The 21,898-nt window shown below is 43.3% G+C and overlaps 1 protein-coding gene across 3 annotated transcripts in view; it reads left to right on the forward strand.

Annotated features, from left to right (window-relative positions):
* BNC2 (basonuclin zinc finger protein 2) overlaps positions 1–21,898 on the forward strand; it is an 843,848-nt gene that overhangs the window by 579,593 nt on the left and 242,357 nt on the right. The gene's annotated exons all lie outside the window — the stretch shown is intronic.

The raw sequence follows: 21,898 nt of genomic DNA on the forward strand, positions 1-21,898 counted from the left end.
AGAGTATGTTCTATGTCTTACTAACTGTGTTGGTTGAACAAACTAAGGGATCTACAGTATGTACTAAGCCATACCTCCCAACTGTCCCGATGCGCACACAGCGTCTATTCACGTAGACAGAGGGACTGAGTGCTGGCCATGCCCCCATAGTGACGAGAAATGGGGGCCGTGGCTCGCGATCGCGGCACTGCCGCAAAGCCATGCCCCTTTCTACAAAGCCATGCCCCTTTTCTTTAGTCACTCCCCCTTTTACCCGGCGCCCGCGGCTTTGCCGCGCAGGAGTCACTCTTACTGCTACTGTAAAATTGGGAGGTATGACCAAGCCTTGAAGAGAGATAAAGTGGATGGAGAAAAAGTACCAACCAATTAGCTCCTAAATGTCATTTTTCAAACCCAGCTTGTAGCATGACAGTTAGGAGCTGATTGGCTGGTACTTTATCTCATTCTACTTTTTTCTCTCTCCATTGCTTAGTACATTGACCCCTGTGATTTGTGGCATATCATTTTCAGTATGTTTCAAGTGCAAAGGAATAAGGTCTTCATAAATATTTGGTAATGATATACAATTATTATGCTTTTTCATATTTATCAGCAGGTTTCCTAAAGTAGACACTCTGAATACAAATTGGCTATGTGGAGTGAGTTTTTCCACCAATGATATTTTAAGTGGAATTGAACCAGAACAATATTAAAAAATAATAAGTCTGCATGTCTTACTTATACTCAGCTGTCAAAATATTTTTTGCCCTGAATCATTTAGAAGTTGCTCACTGTATGTAGTGACTTTGCATCGTCAAAATCGGGCATAGCAAGGATCTCACCGTGTGTACACGTCTTTAGACCAGAAAATAAACTTCAGTGCTTGTGTCAGCAATGTATTTTGTTTTTTGTATTTACATCTTCATGCTACATCATAAACATATATAGTTCATGGGAAAAAATATAATGAAATCATTATCATGGCAACTGTGCCAGACTGTGTGCTTGCTCTGCGATTGCATGTGCCATGGTACTTTTGTGATTCCGCTCGCAGTGATGATTCATTCATAAAGTGATTGACAGGAAGGGACCATTTGGGAGAGGTAATGGGTTGCCCAAAACTCAGGCGTGTCATTGCCGCATTCAGCTGCGATCAGGTACATAAGACAAACATGGCACCAGCATCGCTACTGCCGCGGCCAGTCTGCGTGACCATAGACTCTGGGAGTCGGTGTTCCTTGTTATTGCATTGATGCTACATACGGGTATGCAGTTGCTGAGGATAGCAGATGTGCCGGCAGCAGCAGCACACTGTTTAAGGAGAAGCCATTGGTTACAGAAGGTGGATAGGTCAGTGTGTCTGGCTGGCAGGAAGCGTAATTGGGCGCAAGGGGAGGACCGGGACCTGGAGGCGGGCCTGGCCCTCATAGCATCCGCACCCCATGCACATACTATGCCGACGCCTATGGCTGTAGTGTGACTAGGGAAGAGTGCTAGCTCACCCTGACACAATGTGACCATTCCAGCTGTGATTGGCACTGCACTTTTTAGCTGAAAAAACAAAAACAAAAAACATTAACACTAAAGTACCAATAGGGAGCTACAGGGCATTTGGCATACCCACATAGTCAAGTCTGAGCAGGCCAGCAACTTAAAGTTAATGGAGACTTTAAGTATGATTAAAATGGATAGTGAAATTAAATGTTGAAACCCCCAAATGTTACAATATTCAGGCCCCAAATGAGTAAATCTGGCTCCTTTTGCTATGTAATTTTATTTTTGGCCCAAGCTTGAAGTAAAAGGAATGGTCATTTCACAAGCTCCTCAGATGAGTAAAACATGCCAGCAGTGGGACCTTATTTCCATTGAATAGGCCCACATGTTTATTGTTATAGAAAATTAGATTTACTAGTGCAGTAAAGAAGTCAATTTATATGATGCTCATAAAATATTTGCATTATTAGTATTTTTCCCCCCGATCCTGGCAACAATGAAATCACAGCGCCAGCCCCTCGTGGGAATTCTTTTTTCTTGTGTTGCTTGGACACTGCTTTGCAGTCTCAAAACTTAATTGAAACCTTTGTTCTGGTGAATTTTGGGAGTGGAAATACGTGATATTTTAAGGATTAAGGAACATATGGACATAGTGTGCAGCCCACAAATCTGTACACATCAAAAGAGATATTTTCTCTCCGCCGGTGGAAAGGTTTGCATGAATTTGGTTTATCAGCTGTTTAGGTTTTCAGTAAATTGCTGTGGAATATAGGTACTTCAGCCTTTTTGTCTTGGGGAAAAAAAATATTTTAAAGTTATACTAAATTGCTTTTAATGTTTTGCGTATTAAGTACGTCATAAAATATATGACGTTCACTGTGCATACATAGTTAGACCTTAAAGCACGATTCTTAAAAGTATATTTAGTCAACTGAAACAAATTCTAATCAGAATCTCTATGTGCCGCCAGTATTGTTCTTTCTTGAGGAATATTAAAATAAATAAATTAAATAAATAACCAACCAAAGTTTGCCACAAATGAAACAGGAAGCAGTATGCCAAGTACATAAACAAAACAAAACAAAACAAAACAAAAAACAGTTAAATGCTGCACAAGGGCGTAATTACCATAGGTGCAGGCAGTGCAACTGCTATGGGGCCCAGAGCTGAGAGGGGCCCATCTTCCCTGTCAAAGCTACATGTGTTAAATTTTTCGCCATTGGGTGGTACGTAGGGGTCCTTTCAGACTTTTTCCTTGGGGCCTGCAATATATCTAGGTATGCCCCTTGACCTGCTCATTGTAGTGTGGTATAACATGAACTGGAGGGGATTTTAATGTTATATAATATTAACCGGGGCACTGTAATGAGGCACAATATGAACAGGGAGAACTATACAGTATATCATAATGTGAATTGGAGGTACTGTGTGGCATAATGTGTACTGGCAGCTCAGCTCTGGAATGTGACATAGGGTGAACTTATCGCACTACTGCCATTCATAAAAGAAACCAGGGCACTGCTATGGGGCATAACATTAAATAAGGCTTGACTATGGTTCAGAAAATGAACTAGCATACTATTATAGGGCATAAAGTAAACAACTTCTGCAGAGAAGTGTCTCTCCAGAAGCATTGGGACGGGGGCCATTTCAAAATGTTGCTATGGGGCCCACAAAGTTCTGGCTGCGCCCCTGATGCTGCAATAAAATGAAGTATACTGTATTTTAGTTAATAGTTGGACAATCACTGCAAGCTATGTTTCTGCAACATGAAGTGCAATATATAAAAAGATAATTATAAATTATCAAGGGAGCGCATTAAATTGGATACATTTATTCCAAATCACATTAAAAACACGTCATATACATATATATGAAACAATATATAAAAAAGAGAATAATATGTGCAAATTTGCTTATTAGCCCTTGCCCTTTACTCCAAACAATTAAAAGTTCGAATCATCCATATGAGCTGACACTCTTCTTATATCCGCTGTGTTACTTGTTTGTTACTATGTTGCAACTGTATCATCAAAGTTCCTTTAATGGAAACAACAGCAATTGCTTTAAACCAGAGTAGTTCTAATGTGACAAGTTTTGCGTGATCACATGCTTTTTTGATTCAAACTATCAGGGGTCGAGATGATGAATGTTCACAGTGGTATGCTACGACCCCCGCTAGTAGCAGCCGCACTGTGCAGTGCTGGATACTCACGGCCGCAGTCTGTCCTTATCCAAATGGGGTTCTTTAATTGGTAGAACAGTACTACCTTTGGGAGCTGCAGTTTATTGGTTTATATGAACGAATCAAGCAGTTTTTGATGGTTTTAGATGTTTAGGAAAGCTCTGGGTTGTTGTTATTATTATTATTATGAAGTGTAATAGATGTCACTTTCTCTTTAGGAAGGTGCCCTTTACTAATATAAGATTAAAGAAGCTGCAGGTTAGTATCAGAAAGAATGTCAAAGTGGGACAATTCTCTAAATGGAAAAACATTCTAAATATGTTATTTCCTCTTTGCCTGTGGCTGCAGGGCGGTGCAGTGCTTACCTATGTTGTACAGAAAGGCCCCTTTGTAGGATGGACATTATAGAAATCAGAGAGTGGTCTCAAAAGTATGATGAGATTGTTGTCAAATAAAAGAACAATCCCATATAGTTACACAATTAGCATGAAGCCTATATCATTACGCGCATACATATGGAAAGACCCAGATGGAAGTTTCCTTTATAAAAGTCTGAAACCTTGTTGCCCACTTGATGGTGTTAGTTTATTGGCAAAGTACAACAAAATGATTACTGTATAATTGCTTCAGTGTAGCTGCTTTTGGTGTAGGTATCAGTGTGAAGTATAACTATGAAAGTTGTCACACAGTTGTGGTCTTTTTTGAACACATACAGATAGATTAGTGCAGTGTTTTTCAATCACTGTGCTGTGGCACACTAGTGTGCCCTGAGCAGTCTCCAGATGTGCCGCCATAGAAGCAGAGCCAGGCCCGTCAGTTCTTTGCCGCTACTGAGGCCCTGGAACGATCAATACTGGTGAGTTTAGTGGTTGCAGAACCAGTTCTAATTTTGGGCCCGGGCAGTGTTGGGCTCTTCTGGCTTTCTCAGATGTGTCTCAGGTATTACCTATGGAGAAGCTGCGACATGACATCCTAGGACTGCACCATGCATCACCATTATATTTGAATGTGCCTTGGCAATATTTAAATCTTGTTCAGTGTGCCGCGAGTTGTAAAAGGTTGAAAATCTCTGGACTAGTGGCTCAGTCAAGTTTAATATCTGTTCCTCATCAGTAGCAAAACAAATATATATAAAAAATAAGTGGGGTTCCCCATCACTTTACGAAGAAAACAACACCGAAAACAGTTAAAAAAACTCATGTCGACATTTTTCATGTCGACATATTACATGTCGACCTAATGACCTTGTCAACCTAATGACTGTGTCGACCTAATGCATGTCAACATTCAGTGGTCGACCCAATGTATGTCGACCTAATGCATGTCGACCTAATGAACCACACCCATACTAATATGTACAGAAGTTGCTTTACAAGGCATATTTATTTGTACAAAGTAAAGGTTGAATAATACCCCTTTCAGACTGACAGAGCCGGGTCACACCGGGAATGCGTTCCTGGACGCATCCCGGGACACAACCCGGTAATATCCCCATTCACACTGCACTTAGACCTGGGATCTACCCGGGACAGCCCCGTTTACACTGATCCCAGGAAATCCCTGCAAATACATATGTATGTCATTAGAAATGGACATTTTTCTGGCTTACATAGATGAGGTCACAATAGGCAAGCAAAGGGAGGGGTGGGGCCTGTTTTTTCAGAGTCTTCATTTTATTACCAACTTGCTGTTGTATATGGATAATTCCTCTGGCTTCAAGCAGCTTTGCAATGTTCTTATAAACAATAGCATCTTCACTATGCCTGTTAATCGTCTCTTTATTTCCTCCCCCCTCTTATGCTGAGCAGCTCTCTGATCTCTTGATCTGTCCAGGTCGCCATATTGCCTGTCTCCTCCGCTTCCAGGGCTTCTCCTCCTCCTCTCTTTCCCCGTCTCTGGATGATGACATCATCTTTTCTGAGCCCAAGAAAGCTCCAATGAGAGGCCTTTTAACAGTCCCATGTACTGAATACCAGGTAGTAACCATTCACACTGCACCACATCCAGGTTCGATTCCAGATTCAACCCAGGTCGAGACCTGGGATAAAATGCCGGGACGCTCGACCCGGGATATTCTTTCGGGACCCTTTCACGTTGAGCAAATTCCGGCGTTGATGCTGCGTTCATGTGCAATAACCCGGGAAATATTTGTCAGTGTGACAGGAGTATAAGTGACAATTAGTCAGTGTGTGAAATTGAATGGATATGTCTATATGATGTTCTACCTTGTGTTATAACCAATACAGCGAACTAGTAAATCTGTCATTTTATGTGTGAAAAACTGAATTTTAGTTTCTACTTATTACAGGTTTTTGCAACAGTTTTTCTCACGTTATGCTAGAAATTATTTATTATTTTATTATTTATTAACAGTTTCTTATATAGCGCAGCATATTCCGTTGCGCTTTGCAATTAGAACAACAGTAATAGAACAAAACTGGGTAAAAACAGACAGACATAGAGGTAGGAAGGCCCTGCTCGCAAGCTTACAATCTATAGGGAAATAGGCATAGATACATAAGGATAGATGCTACCTATTGCATAATGGTGCACCAGATTGCTAGGTTCTTAATGGGTTGTATGATGATACCCCACAAAGTTATCCAAGTGTCAGGAGGGTGTGAGACTAAATTATGGCACAGTAAACACCATTTTGTAGAAATGTTTTTCGCTACACTGTTTACTATAAGAATGTGAAGCTCCATCAAGTAGAGTTATTTTTCCCACTATACCACCATGCTGTTACTGCTAGTAGCATGGTGGTGCAGTGGGTGATGATAACTCTTGGTTGTTGAAATAGAGTAGGGAATGGTGAGTGGGGATTGGTGGGGAATGGTAAGGTGCATGTAGTATAGAAGATTTACAATGTGTAGGTCAGCAGTCATTAGGTCGACCCTATAAGGTCGACACTGACAAAAGGTTGACATGCATTAGGTTGACACTGACAAAAGGTCGACACAGGAAAAGCTCAACGGGTAAAGAAAAGGTCGACACTTTAAAAGGTCAACACAGAAAATTGTCAATACAGCTCTTTTTTTTCCACAGTCAGAGCACAGGGAACTCCAATTAGTGTACCACGTCCCCTTGCATGGCTTGCTTCGCTCGCCAGGTTACTATTCCCAATCGGAATCCACGTGGATGGTATGAAAAAGGTGTAAAAAATGCAAAAAAAAACACTTAAAAAGCGGTGTCGACATGTGTCAACCATATGTGTGCACATACGCTGATGCGGCGTTTGTGTACGCAGTTGCTAAGATTTTGCCATGAGTCCGGTGGGTGTCTTTAGTCTTTTTGGGGTGGCTGCTACACTTGCGTTTTTTCTCAAGTCCATAGCCAGACAAATCACAGCTGTGTAAAAATCGGACTCAGACCCTAAATGCTTTCTGAGCCATAGTTACCAATCAAACATTCATTTTCATTGTCTAACTTATAGCAGAAAGATTAAACACAGATTGCTGATTGGTTTATGTAAATTAGGGGGACATTTACTAAGCAGTGATAAGAGCGGAGAAGTGAGCCAGTGGAGAAGTTGCCCGATCAACCAATAAGCAGCTGTGTATCATTTTATAGTATGCAAATTATAGATGTTACCTCAGTGCTGATTGGTTGCCATGGGCACTTCTCCACTGGCGCACTTCTCCGCTCTTATCACTGCTTAGTAACTGTCCCCCTTAGTGATATTTCTCTAACGTCCTAAGTGGATGCTGGGGACTCCGTCAGGACCATGGGGAATAGCGGCTCCGCAGGAGACAGGGCACAAAAATAAAGCTTTAGGATTAGGTGGTGTGCACTGGCTCCTCCCCCTATGACCCTCCTCCAAGCCTCAGTTAGGTTTTTGTGCCCGTCCGAGCAGGGTGCAATCTAGGTGGCTCTCCTAAAGAGCTGCTTAGAAAAAGTTTTTAGGTTTTTTATTTTCAGTGAGTCCTGCTGGCAACAGGCTCACTGCATCGAGGGACTTAGGGGAGAGAATTTCAACTCACTTGCGTGCAGGATGGATTGGATTCTTAGGCTACTGGACACCATTAGCTCCAGAGGGAGTCGGAACACAGGTCTCACCCTGGGGTTCGTCCCGGAGCCGCGCCGCCGACCCCCCTTACAGATGCTGAAGATTGAAGGTCCGGAAACAGGCGGCAGAAGGCTCTTCAGTCTTCATGAAGGTAGCGCACAGCACTGCAGCTGTGCGCCATTGTTGTCACACACTTCACACCAAGCGGTCACGGAGGGTGCAGGGCGCTGCTGGGGGCGCCCTGGGCAGCAATATTTAATACCTTTATGGCAAAAGAATACATCACATATAGCCATTGAGGCTATATGTATGTATTTAACCCATGCCAGATATCTAAAACTCCGGGAGAAAAGCCCGCCGAAATAGGGGGCGGGGCTTATTCTCCTCAGCACACAGCGCCATTTTCCTGCTCAGCTCCGCTGTGAGGAAGGCTCCCAGGACTCTCCCCTGCACTGCACTACAGAAACAGGGTAAAACAGAGAGGGGGGGCATTTTTTGGCGATATTTTGATATATTTAAGCTGCTATAAGGAACAACACTTATATAAGGTTGTTCCCATATATATTATAGCGCTTGGGTGTGTGCTGGCAAACTCTCCCTCTGTCTCCCCAAAGGGCTAGTGGGGTCCTGTCTTCGATAAGAGCATTCCCTGTGTGTCTGCTGTGTGTCGGTACGTGTGTGTCGACATGTATGAGGACGATGTTGGTGTGGAGGCAGAGCAATTGCCGATAATGGTGATGTCACCCCCCAGGGAGTCGACACCGGAATGGATGGCTTTGTTTATGGAATTACGTGATAATGTCAGCACATTACAAAAATCAGTTGACGACATGAGACGGCCGGCAAACCAGTTAGTACCTGCTCAGGCGTCTCAGACACCGTCAGGGGCTGTAAAGCGCCCTTTACCTCAGTCGGTCGACACAGACCCAGACACAGACACTGAATCTAGTGTCGACGGTGATGAAACAAACGTATTTTCAAGTAGGGCCACACGTTATATGATCACGGCAATGAAGGAGGCTTTGCATATCTCTGATACTGCAAGTACCACAAAAAGGGGTATTATGTGGGGGGTGAAAAAACTACCTGTAGTTTTTCCTGAATCAGAGGAATTAAATGATGTATGTGATGAAGCGTGGGTTAACCCAGATAGAAAAGTGCTAATTTCAAAAAAGTTATTAGCATTATACCCTTTCCCGCCAGAGGTTAGGGCGCGCTGGGAAACACCCCCTAGGGTGGATAAGGCGCTCACACGCTTATCAAAACAAGTGGCGTTACCGTCTCCTGATACGGCCGCCCTCAGGGATCCAGCTGATAGGAGACTGGAAACTACCCTAAAAAATATATACACACATACTGGTGTTATACTGCGACCAGCCATCGCCTCAGCCTGGATGTGCAGTGCTGGGGTCGTCTGGTTGGATTCCCTGACTGAAAATATTGATACCCTGGATAGGGACAGTATTTTATTGACTATAGAGCAATTAAAGGATGCTTTCCTTTATATGCGAGATGCTCAGAGAGATATTTGCACTCTGGCATCGAGAGTAAATGCGATGTCCATATCTGCCAGAAGGAGTTTATGGACGCGACAGTGGTCAGGTGATGCGGATTCCAAACGACATATGGAAGTATTGCCGTATAAAGGGGAGGAATTATTTGGCGTCGGTCTATCGGATCTGGTGGCCACGGCAACTGCCGGAAAATCCACCTTTTTACCTCAGACCCCCTCCCAACAGAAAAAGACACCGTCTTTTCAGACGCAGTCCTTTCGGTCCTATAAGAACAAGCGGACAAAAGGACAGTCATATCTGCCTCGGGGCAGAGGAAGGGGTAAGAGAGGGCAGCAAGCAGCCCCTGCCCAGGAACAGAAGCCCTCTCAGGGTTCTGCAAAGCCCTCAGCATGACGCTGGGGCCTTACAAGCGGACTCAGGAGCGGTGGGGGGTCGACTCAAGAATTTCAGCGCACAGTGGGCTTGCTCACAGGTGGACCCCTGGATCCTGCAGGTAGTATCTCAGGGTTACAGGTTGGAATTCGAGAAGTCTCCCCCTCGCAGGTTCCTAAAGTCTGCTTTGCCAACGTCTCCCTCAGACAGGGCGACGGTATTGGAAGCCATTCACAAGCTGTTTTCTCAGCAGGTGATAGTCAAGGTACCCCTCCTACAACAGGGAAAGGGGTATTACTCCACGCTATTTGTGGTACCGAAGCCGGACGGCTCGGTAAGACCTATTCTAAATCTGAAATCTTTGAACCTGTACATACAAAAATTCAAGTTCAAGATGGAGTCACTCAGAGCAGTGATAGCGAATCTGGAAGAATGGGACTTTATGGTGTCCCTGGACATAAAGGATGCTTACCTGCATGTCCCAATTTGCCCTTCACATCAAGGGTACCTCAGGTTCGTGGTGCAAAACTGTCATTATCAGTTTCAGACGCTGCCGTTTGGATTGTCCACGGCACCTCGGGTCTTTACCAAGGTAATGGCCGAAATGATGATTCTTCTGCGAAGAAGAGGCGTATTAATTATCCCTTACTTGGACGATCTCCTGATAAGGGCAAGGTCCAGAGAACAGCTGGAGGACGGAGTAGCACTAACCCGACTAGTGCTGCAACAACACGGGTGGATTCTGAATTTTCCAAAATCTCAGTTGACCCCGACGACACGTCTGCTGTTCCTGGGAATGATTCTGGACACGGTTCAGAAAAAGGTGTTTCTTCCGGAGGAGAAAGCCAGGGAGTTATCCGAACTTGTCAGGAACCTCCTAAAACCAGGGAAAGTGTCTGTGCATCAATGCACAAGAGTCCTGGGAAAGATGGTGGCTTCTTACGAAGCGATTCCATTCGGCAGATTCCACGCACAAACTTTTCAGTGGGATCTGCTGGACAAATGGTCCGGATCACATCTGCAGATGCATCAGCGGATAACCTTATCGCCACCGACAAGGGTGTCTCTTCTGTGGTGGTTGCAGAGTGCTCATCTGTTAGAGGGCCGCAGATTCGGCATACAGGACTGGGTCCTGGTGACCACGGATGCCAGTCTGAGAGGCTGGGGAGCGGTCACACAGGGAAGAAACTTCCAGGGAGTATGGTCAAGCCTGGAGATGTCTCTTCACATAAATATACTGGAGCTAAGAGCGATTTACAATGCTCTAAGTCTGGCAAAACCCCTGCTTCAGGGTCAGCCGGTGTTGATCCAGTCGGACAACATCACGGCAGTCGCCCACGTAAACAGACAGGGCGACACAAGAAGCAGGACAGCAATGGCAGAAGCTGCAAGGATTCTTCGCTGGGCGGAAGATCATGTGATAGCACTGTCAGCAGTATTCATTCCGGGAGTGGACAACTGGGAAGCAGACTTCCTCAGCAGACACGATCTACACCCGGGAGAGTGGGGACTTCATCCAGAAGTCTTCCACATGATTGTGAACCGTTGGGAAAAACCAATGGTGGATATGATGGCGTCCCGCCTCAACAAAAAACTGGACAGGTATTGCGCCAGGTCAAGAGACCCTCAGGCAATAGCTGTGGACGCTCTGGTAACACCGTGGGTGTTCCAGTCAGTGTATGTGTTCCCTCCTCTGCCTCTCATACCAAAAGTACTGAGAATTATACTGCAAAAGGGAGTAAGAACGATACTAGTGGCTCCGGATTGGCCAAGAAGAACTTGGTACCCGGAACTTCAAGAGATGCTCTTGGAGGATCCGTGGCCTCTACCTCTAAGACGGGACCTGCTTCAGCAGGGACCATGTCTATTCCAAGACTTACCGCGGCTGCGTTTGACGGCATGGCGGTTGAACGCCGAATTCTAAGGGAAAAAGGCATTCCGGAAGAGGTCATTCCTACACTGGTAAAAGCCAGGAAGGAGGTGACTGCACAACATTATCACCGCATTTGGAGAAAATATGTTGCGTGGTGTGAGGCCAGGAAGGCCCCCACGGAGGAATTTCAACTGGGTCGATTCCTACATTTCCTGCAAACAGGATTGTCTATGGGCCTCAAATTGGGGTCCATTAAGGTTCAAATTTCGACCCTGTCGATTTTCTTCCAGAAAGAATTGGCTTCAGTTCCTGAAGTCCAGACTTTTGTAAAAGGAGTACTACATATACAGCCCCCGGTTGTGCCCCCAGTGGCACCGTGGGATCTTAATGTAGTCTTGGATTTTCTCAAATCCCATTGGTTTGAGCCGCTCAAATCGGTGGAGTTGAAGTATCTTACATGGAAAGTAACCATGCTACTGGCCCTGGCTTCAGCCAGGAGAGTATCAGAATTGGCGGCTTTATCATATAAGAGCCCATATCTGATTTTCCATACGGACAGGGCAGAACTGCGGACGCGTCCTCATTTTCTGCCTAAGGTGGTGTCAGCGTTTCACCTGAACCAGCCTATTGTGGTGCCTGCGGCTACTAACGATTTGGAGGATTCCAAGTTGTTGGACGTGGTCCGGGCATTGAAAATATATATTTCAAGAACGGCGGGAGTCAGAAAGTCTGACTCACTGTTTATATTGTATGCACCCAACAAGATGGGTGCTCCTGCTTCTAAGCAGACGATTGCTCGTTGGATTTGTAGCACAATTCAACTTGCACATTCTGTGGCAGGCTTGCCACAACCTAAATCTGTCAAGGCCCATTCCACAAGGAAAGTGGGCTCATCCTGGGCGGCTGCCCGGGGGGTCTCGGCATTACAACTCTGCCGAGCTGCTACTTGGTCAGGGGCAAACACATTTGCAAAATTCTACAAATTTGATACCCTGGCTGAGGAGGACCTTGAGTTCTCTCATTCGGTGCTGCAGAGTCATCCGCACTCTCCCGCCCGTTTGGGAGCTTTGGTATAATCCCCATGGTCCTGACGGAGTCCCCAGCATCCACTTAGGACGTTAGAGAAAATAAGAATTTACTTACCGATAATTCTATTTCTCGTAGTCCGTAGTGGATGCTGGGCGCCCATCCCAAGTGCGGATTGTCTGCAATACTTGTACATAGTTATTGTTACAAACAAATTCGGGTTGTTATTGTTGTGAGCCGTCTGTTCAGAGGCTCCTACGTTTGTCATACTGTTAACTGGGTTCAGATCACAAGTTATACGGTGTGATTGGTGTGGCTGGTATGAGTCTTACCCGGGATTCAATATCCTTCCTTATTGTGTACGCTCGTCCGGGCACAGTATCCTAACTGAGGCTTGGAGGAGGGTCATAGGGGGAGGAGCCAGTACACACCACCTAATCCTAAAGCTTTATTTTTGTGCCCTGTCTCCTGCGGAGCCGCTATTCCCCATGGTCCTGACGGAGTCCCCAGCATCCACTACGGACTACGAGAAATAGAATTATCGGTAAGTAAATTCTTATTTTTTCCACCTAAATGTAATGTTAGTTAATTAATGCTTTAGGGATCTATTTACTAAGCCTTGAATGGAGATAAAGTCGCTGGAGATAAAGTACCAGCCAATCGGATCCTAACTGCTATGCCACAGGCGCTGTTTGAAAAATGACAGGAGCTGATTGGCTGGTACTTTATCTCCAGTGACTTTATCTCCATCCAAGGCTTAGTAAATAGACCCCTAATTCTCTAATACCTACAGTATAGTAGAAACAACAACTAAGTTATTAATTATATGTTATATTGGTATAGACTTTTGTTTGTACTTGTGTTTGGACTTCTGGGAAACATCTAATACATGTAAATTTTAAAAAAATATGAAGAATTTATTGCAATATCATATATAATTTACATACTAATATGTTAGTATCTCTCCTTTTAGCTTGGATCTATTGAGGTACAAGATAAAAGGACCAATGATGTGTCTGCAGATTGCTGCGATTCCACGCTGTCCCGGCAACACTTTCATTGATTTGGACCCTTATATTGCACATTGTTCGTCATTGGTGGAACTCTATACAACTAGTCCACATAGCAAATTTATTTGGAGATGCTTTGAGTGCAACGTTCGTCTGTCCCACTATGGGCCCTGCTCTACTGTTCTGACAAGGGCCGCAGCAAAGCCTTATTTGGACTCAGTACTGATGTTAATAATAGAAGATGTTAGTGTATGTAGGCAATACATCCACTTTCTCTGGATCAACACATCTAACACATTCAACTTAACAGCTTTATCTATTTTTCCAAACTTTCTGTATGACTGTCAAATGTACATGCAAAATGATGCATAATCTTGATGTAATTCTGTAGAGCAGAATGCGGGACTCTGCTGATCATGTGTCACATAGGCAAAGAGGAAGAATCAGTGCGTAGGAGGAGGTCCCTAGTATTGCCGGGCCCTACTCACCTCCCAGCGCTGTAGCTACAACACCTCTTACACTATCGTATGGGGATGCGGTTAAGATACCGGCTGTCGGGATCCCAGCAGTCGGAATACCATCACTGGATTCCCGACACCCATCAGACTGCTGATGCCGAAATCCAGATCAGATCCAGGAGACCAATGCTGGAATCCCAACAGCCGGCGCCCTGACTGTAAGTCGGGGGTGAGGTCAGGGTTAGGCTGCAGGGAGGGTTGGGTTAGGCACCACCGGGGGAAGGTTAGGTTTAGGCACAACCAGGGAGAGGTTAGGGTTAGGCACTAAGGGGGGAGGATAGGGTTAGATTGCAGGAATGGAGAGTTAGGGGGTAAGGGATAGACGGGAACATAGTTACCTCGCCCCAGTCGGGATTTCACAGATCGGGATGCCAGCGTCGGTATCGAGACCAGCGCCATCCTGTCCAGCAGTCGTTCATACTGAACCCCTGGCTACATGCCACCCCTTAATGCTGGGCTTATTGTCATTTGGTTCTTTATTTTTTACTCCTTTTTTTTTTCAGATTTAATTACCGTTCATTATGGAATGTAGAGAAAGCAGTTAGTAAAGGAAACAATAGTGTTTAGTGAAGGAATTAATTTTGGTTTTGTCTTATTTGAGCAAAAGATAAAAACTGTATTTTTAAGAAAATTTGCCAGATTCGTGTAGTAAATGGTTGTGGTTCTCTTTTTATTTATTTAATTTTTTTTTCTTTTTATGGCCATTAAAACACAAATGGTTGTTTAAATACATGGATTCAATAAACATTTCTGCAGAATTATGATCAGTTTAAAACCATTGCAGCTAAGCAGATCTACTGTATGTAGGGTACAGCCACAGCCACACACTTCGTAATATGCTTAGCTGCAATGGTTTAAACTGACAATTTCAACTATCTTCATATAGTTAGAATTACCAAGATTCCTACACAGGAGCAAATAGCTCAATGTGTTAGGTGTCTGACAGTGCATGAAGTTGTGAGTTTGAGCCCCAACTATGGCAAGCTGAGCTTATATATGTGTATAAATAAATATACATAAACCCTTGCAATTTCTGTTTTCCTCTGGCGGGATAGCTGTGGCAGACATGTGGCACCAGGTAACCTGGTTGTGGTGCATTAAAATAAAGAAATCCAACAATTTCTTGAACATTGAGATCACACATTTTTCACATTATACAGTATGTTTTTCAATTGGGCATATCTCATGTACAGCTGCTTAGCACATACAGCGGTTCTGAAAAATGTTGTAAGCTTGGTTATCTTCAAACCAAAACCTTCTCCGAATACCAGACCTTGTTATGACACCCATCTGCTGTAGCTTTAGTTCTCTGGCTGGGTGAGGTTCCAATTCAGTTTCTTTCATTCCTTTTAACTAACTGTTTGTTTTAACAGCTACACTATCTGGCAGGGATTATCATCCAGGCTGTTACACTGCCATGTATGCATTGCCTTTTTTTGTAATTGCAGATCTGTTGGCTTCGGTATGTTATGTGTTCAACCTCCGAGGCAAGCTTTGTGTGTGTTTTATTGCAATAAAACAATGTTTAGATTTTATAAATCATAACAATTTCTGGTCCGGAGTTGTTCTCATTCTGTAGATTCATTGTGCAGTTTTTCCGTTAATTTCCTGTAACCCTGTAGGCTGCACATTTTGTATACTGTAAAACATTTTTTTTTTGCTTGCCCCAAAATCTGTTATTTTTCCAAGCTCTGTGTAATAAGAAAGCAGATCATATTTTTTTTTTTATATTTTACATTAGTTAACACAAAGGTACTACTGTTGTATAGTATAGTAATACTCCAATGGTCTACAATGCTACATAAATATAGAAATTATATGTCAACAAACAGTTTAGGGTTCCTTCCAACTTGAAGCTAAGGGCTTTTATTTTCACAGGGTAAATATTGCCATAAGTGTATGAAACTGGCTTTATTTGTATTCAGTGTTTGAGATGCACACACGTTTCTACGCACACACAAATGACAGTAGGATGTTATACGAAAAGGCTTCCACATTGGGTTCTGTTCAGCGAAACCTTCCAATTTATTCGCAGATTATTTTTGGCAACAGTGCCAATCACATCAGTAATAAGCACCATTCCAAATTGGGATTCCTATACTTAAACTACACACCACAATTTTCTTGTATCAATCACTATGCCCACAAGAACAGGCTGCAAGTCCTAGCTCACTCCTAGCTGACACCTCCTGCATTGAAGCGAAGGATTTAACTGCCATGGATAGCGTGGGTGCAGCTGCTATGCCTTTCCTTGTCAATGGCCCTAATTCAGACATGATCGCAGAGCTGCGTTTTCGTACAGCCTGCAATCAGGTCTGAACTGCGCATGCATATGCACCACAATGCGCAGGCGCGTCGGTCCTCAGCGACGGGGAATGGCGAGCAGCAACGGGATGTACGAGAAAAGCAATCCCACGGGCGATAGCAAGGTGACTAACAGGAAGAGGGCGTTGTGGGTGGCCACTGACCGTTTTCAGGGAGTGTCTGGAAAAACACAGGCGTGTCCAAGCGTTGGAAGGGAGTGTTTCTGACGTCAGCTCCGGCCCCGATCATCGCACTGGAAGAATAAGTCCTGGGCTGTGCAGAGACTGCACCAACTCCTTTTTGTGCAACCGCACCCCTGCACAGTGATTTCCCCCTCCCCGTGTAGGCGGCGACTACCTGATCACAGGGATGCAAAAAACGCACCCTAGCGATCAGGTCTAAATTAGGCCGAAAGTCTCATCTGAATATGGGCGTCTTTCCAATGCAAAACATGTTTTAAGACCCAGAAATGTCCAGTTACATCCCATAGCCAAATCCTACTTGTTGATAAAAAGACCGCTGCTGTGTGTGATCATCTCTCATAGACACACATGTTTAATTACTGATGTATGAGCCCTCTCAATATACTACCTGATAAGGTAAGCCCACCACTGCACACGTACGTGCATACCTCCTCAGTGGAGTAAGAACTTCTGTGCTGTGAGTGATGTCATGATGACTTCAGGGTAGTGGACAAGTGGAATAGCCTCCCATCAGAGGTGGTAGAGGCTAAGACTGTAGAGCAATTTAAACATGCTTGGGACAGGCATATGAATATCCTTACAAAGAATTAAGGTTCATAAAGGGTTGAGATTGCCTAAAGGATAAAAAAAAGGGGCAGACTAGATGGGCCAAGTGGTTCTTATCTGCCGTCAAATTCTATGTTTCTATGTTTCTTTTTAGTTTTTCCTCTTGATCGAAGATGTGGTTAGTATGGCTGCAGCATGAAGCATAAGCCAACTAATGCTTTACGTGTACATCATGGCAAAACAATAATCAGTGTTCATATCAACTGTCCATAATAAGTTACACAGTTGTCCAAGACTGTGTGATGTACATCTCTTTGCCGGACACATACAGTGCTAGGCGGCTCACACATGCACATATTGTATTGACCTTTCCAGTATTGCTGAGGTAGTAGAGTATCGGTATAAACTAATCTATAAAACTGAGAAAAGACTGAGTTATAAGTGCTACAACAGTATGCAATGTAGTAAAGAAAAAGAGAGCAGCAACATAGTGCGAGCTGAGAGACACATTAAGGGGGTAAGTTTGACTTGCACTCATAGTATTACAAGGCACATAAGTACCTAACGCATGTCCAGAAAAAAACATAATAAGGTGCGGATTTAAGAGTGAGGGCGCCCATAGGCACAACAGTAATGGCTGCCCAATACCTGCCTAAGTTTAATATTTTTATTGATTTATCATAAGCCTTCATTTGATGATAGTCAGTTTAATTGAATAATAAAAAAAATCCACTAACTATGACATTTTTCTATTTTTAATTATGTGTACGTTAACTAAGTGGGACAGCTTATAGGGGCAGTATGCGCATGTACTACTTGCTTACACTCCATTCAAGATGGCATATTGTACAGTACAGTGGAAATGTTTTGCAGTTACTGGTATTTTTTGGGCTGACAACCAAGACAAGCATCAAGTGCTGCCCCCAAACAAGTGCCACCCCCAAACAAGTGCCTCACGTGCCTAATGGGAAATTCGCAACTGCATACAGTATATTCAAGGCAGGGACTATAGTATCCATTGGGAGATGTCCATTCATGTAATTCTCAAAGGACTTGTCCTAACCCACTCCATGTACAGTGTTTCGGATTCGGGATGTGGTCAAAATAAACACAGTCAGGATTCCAACAGTTAGGAGACCGAATTCCTACACATCCTGGAGGTGAGTACAGGGGTTAGAGTTAGGCACTCAGGGAGTGGTTAGGGTTAGGCTGCGGGAGGGGATGGTTAGGGTTAGGCTACAGGAGGGGATGGTTAGGGTTAGGCTATGGGAGGGGTGGTTAGGGTTAGGCTACTGGAGGGTATGGTTAGGGTTAGGCTACTGGAGGGTATGGTTAGGGTAAGGCTATGGGAGGGGTGGTTAGGGTTAGGCTACAGGAGGGGATGGTTAGGGTTAGGCTGCAGGAGGGGTGGATTAGGATTAGGGGTAGGGAGAAAATATTTACTAGGATGTGTTGAGATTCTGTCCATCTTGATCCCGCTGTCTGTCTCCTGACTGTCAGGATCCCGACTGCCAGGATTTCGTACCCAAGCCCAGACTCATTCCCAACCTTGTGCAGTGGATATTTCTTCCAAGGGATATTATATGCACTGATACAGTATATGTACTGATATTGGCATTTTAGTGGAACAATGACAGTTCATTTTTGTATGGGTGTGGGAAAGTGTATCTTGTTTTACAGGTGGGTAGGTACCAGGGAATTTTCACGTTTTTTGACCTGATATATGGCATTAATAATTATTCCATATTATAAATGAGTGTTACTGATATAGGAGCAGTGTTTTTTAAATTAGGTGATAAATTGTACCTGATAAATAAATGTATGTAGATTTTATACATATTACAGAATGCCGATAATACCAAGTGATGCTGATGCAGCCACATATTTTAATGTTATTTTCTGTTTTCAGTAAGCGGAATTAACATAAACAAATAACAATTGACAACGATGGCTAAATACCCTGAAACAATATACTAGACAACACGTATGTGTGTATAGACCATAAATATGTATGTGCTTAGTCTTGCCCTGCTGTGATAATTATCTCTCCAAGGAGAGCTCTCAACATTCTGCAAACAGAGGCTCCCCTTCCAGTGGGTCACTTCAGATGACGAACACTCGCTCGTTCTTCATTCCACTTGCCTGCACAAAACAAACCTTCTCTTGTTAAGATATCAGGTCACTGTATACTTGTCCTCGTGGGTCTTGCCTTGTGTACGCCGAATTGTATAAACTTAAAGCATCAATATAGAAAATACTGGTTTGGCTCCCCAAAAGCACATCAGGCTGCAGCAAACATAGTTGCTGCTATTCAGGCTCGCGGTCAATTACTTGAACCCTTTGGCTACTCAGGGAATTACTTGTTAACACTCAACAAATATATTAATGTTTAAGGTTTGCTGCAAAGCCTCTTTCCTAACAAGTAAAATATCAGTAAATCTGAAGGATGTATATTATTACCTATTTCGCCCTATTTTTGATTAAGCTATTGAATTCAAATAACTGTGTCATATTATTATTATAACAGGTTTTTTTCTGGTAGGACCTTTACGCATGAGCTGCTAGGCAATGACTTAGAATTGGGGTTGAATGCAGCAGCTCTTCTAAATCATCCATAAGATTTTTTCTTTCTTTCGGTTAACTGAAATTATTGATCAGCAGACTTGTTCCATTCAGGGCCTTCCTGGAGAACACATCACGTTATTTGTTTATTAAGTGTATTCCAGTTATTAGTACACTTGCCTCTATACAGTGACAGTATTTATGCGCTCTGCAGAGCATTTCATATTGAAAACGTAACTGATTTGATACTGTTCCCACAAATATTTTTTTTTACCAGAGCTCTCAGCAGATCTGTACCCCTTAATTGCAAACAAAGCAAAAAGTGAGCACCGATCTGGTGCTCAGTTTTTGCATGAGTTCTGGTATGTAAAATAAATAGTGTAAAAATCTTCATCCCTACCCTGTAGAACTGCACTGATAATCTTCTGTACAATTCAACACCAGGGGGCAATTCATTTGTGTGTGAAGTGCAGAAGCGCAATACAATTACGGTAGCCCAACAGCTCCAATTTTCCTACACACCTCTGTGGCGGTCACCAGTTGTTAGGCAAAACCATAGTAACATAGGCAACTTGCTGGGTGTGGCATAGTACTGAAGGTTAACGGTTAGAATGTTGACAGTACCTAGGTCGACCCCAAAAGGTCAATATGCACAAGGTCAACGTTGAAATGGTTGACACATGAAAAGGTAAATTTGAGTTTTTTTAAATGTTTTTGGTGTCAATTTATGGATTTGAGCACATGGACCCCTAATTAGTGTACAACTTGGCTCGCCATGCTTCTGGCAAGGCGCCTTGCTCCTCTCCTCTTTACTCAACATAGATTACCATTCTCAGTTGTAATCCACGTGGATGGTACGGTATGAAAAAGCCCTAAAAAAAAAAAAAAATGCAAAATACTCATGTCAAACATATGCTGTGTCAACCATTACCAAGACGACCATTTGAACACGTCAAGCTTTTCACCGTGTCGCCCATATGGTATTGACCTTTTCGCTGGATCCCCAACAGTCACCACTAACTGAGTTGTCCTCACTCACAGTTTTCATAAACAATTAATATTTTAACACTGATATTTCCAGATTGAACATATTTAAGGGACCAATAAGCAAAGATTATGGATTTAGTAAAGACCTATTTAGTGTTAGTAATTTCAGCCTTGTTAACATTTGCCCTTATCTGCAACACATTGTTCACTCTAGTCTTTTATCACTATACAGTGATACTGTGGGAGTCTGCAGATCCTGGCCACACACACTACACAGTACCTGCTACTAGCACCTCTTTGCTCTGTTTTTTGTCATTCAACATTTTCAAGTGTCTAATCAGTGCCTAATTAAATTTCCTTTGATTGGGCTACAACAGTGGAGGGGGTGATAGGAGACAGACAAGAATCAAAAGTATTTGAGGCAGACAAAAGCTGTCCTCTGCTTTATTTCACGCCAACTTGGCTAATGGCACACGCTCTGGAAAATAATTTAGTGAAAACAACAGACCTACTGCAAAATGATTTCCAAAGCAAATAAAGCCACATGATATATGCTAAAGGATTTTATGCAAGGGATGTTTCTATAAAAATGATGCTGTCAGACAAAACAAAGACATTCTGCCTAAATCCTTTGCTTCAAAACTGTTGGAATAATTACGCGTGTAACATAATTAAAGGAGGATTGTCACAACTTTACTTTATCCAAGCAAGATGTAGACGAGGAAAGAGCGGGAGAGAGAGCGAGAGAGAGAGAGCACTGTCAGAGCCAGATATATGTGAATAAAACATGGCAACGATAGTCTGGTAATAAATTTATGATGAAGCATTTACAGTCGGAGTATACTGCATGCTACAGACATCACTAATAGATTCTAAATGAGCAAGTTTCTAGGTAGATAAATATATCATTTCTGCTTGAATAGAAGATGTCCCTTTTATCGTTTGGAAAGATATTCCTGTTTAGAGCATGCACATATTACACAACAGATGCCGAGATTCTAAGCCAATAAAAAAGTATTGAATTAATAAAAATAAATGCAAGATGGGTGACTTAGACCATGCTGATATAGGTTATAAGGCTGACAGTGAAAATGCACGTGTTCTGTAATGCATGCTACTTACCTAGAAATATCTACCGAACTGCGCAAGGTATTATACTGTAGGTGTACCAGACTAGCTAGGTCAACCATTCCGCACATTTTACTCAGCACAGAGGGCCTGATTCAGACCTGATTGTAGCCGTGCAAAATTTTGCACGACTACGACCAGTTACTCAGACATTCGGTGGGACGCCCAGCACAGGGCTAGTCCGCTGGGCA

This window comes from Pseudophryne corroboree, chromosome 1, assembly GCF_028390025.1.
Source record: "Pseudophryne corroboree isolate aPseCor3 chromosome 1, aPseCor3.hap2, whole genome shotgun sequence".
Classification (NCBI taxonomy): Eukaryota; Metazoa; Chordata; class Amphibia; order Anura; family Myobatrachidae; genus Pseudophryne; species Pseudophryne corroboree.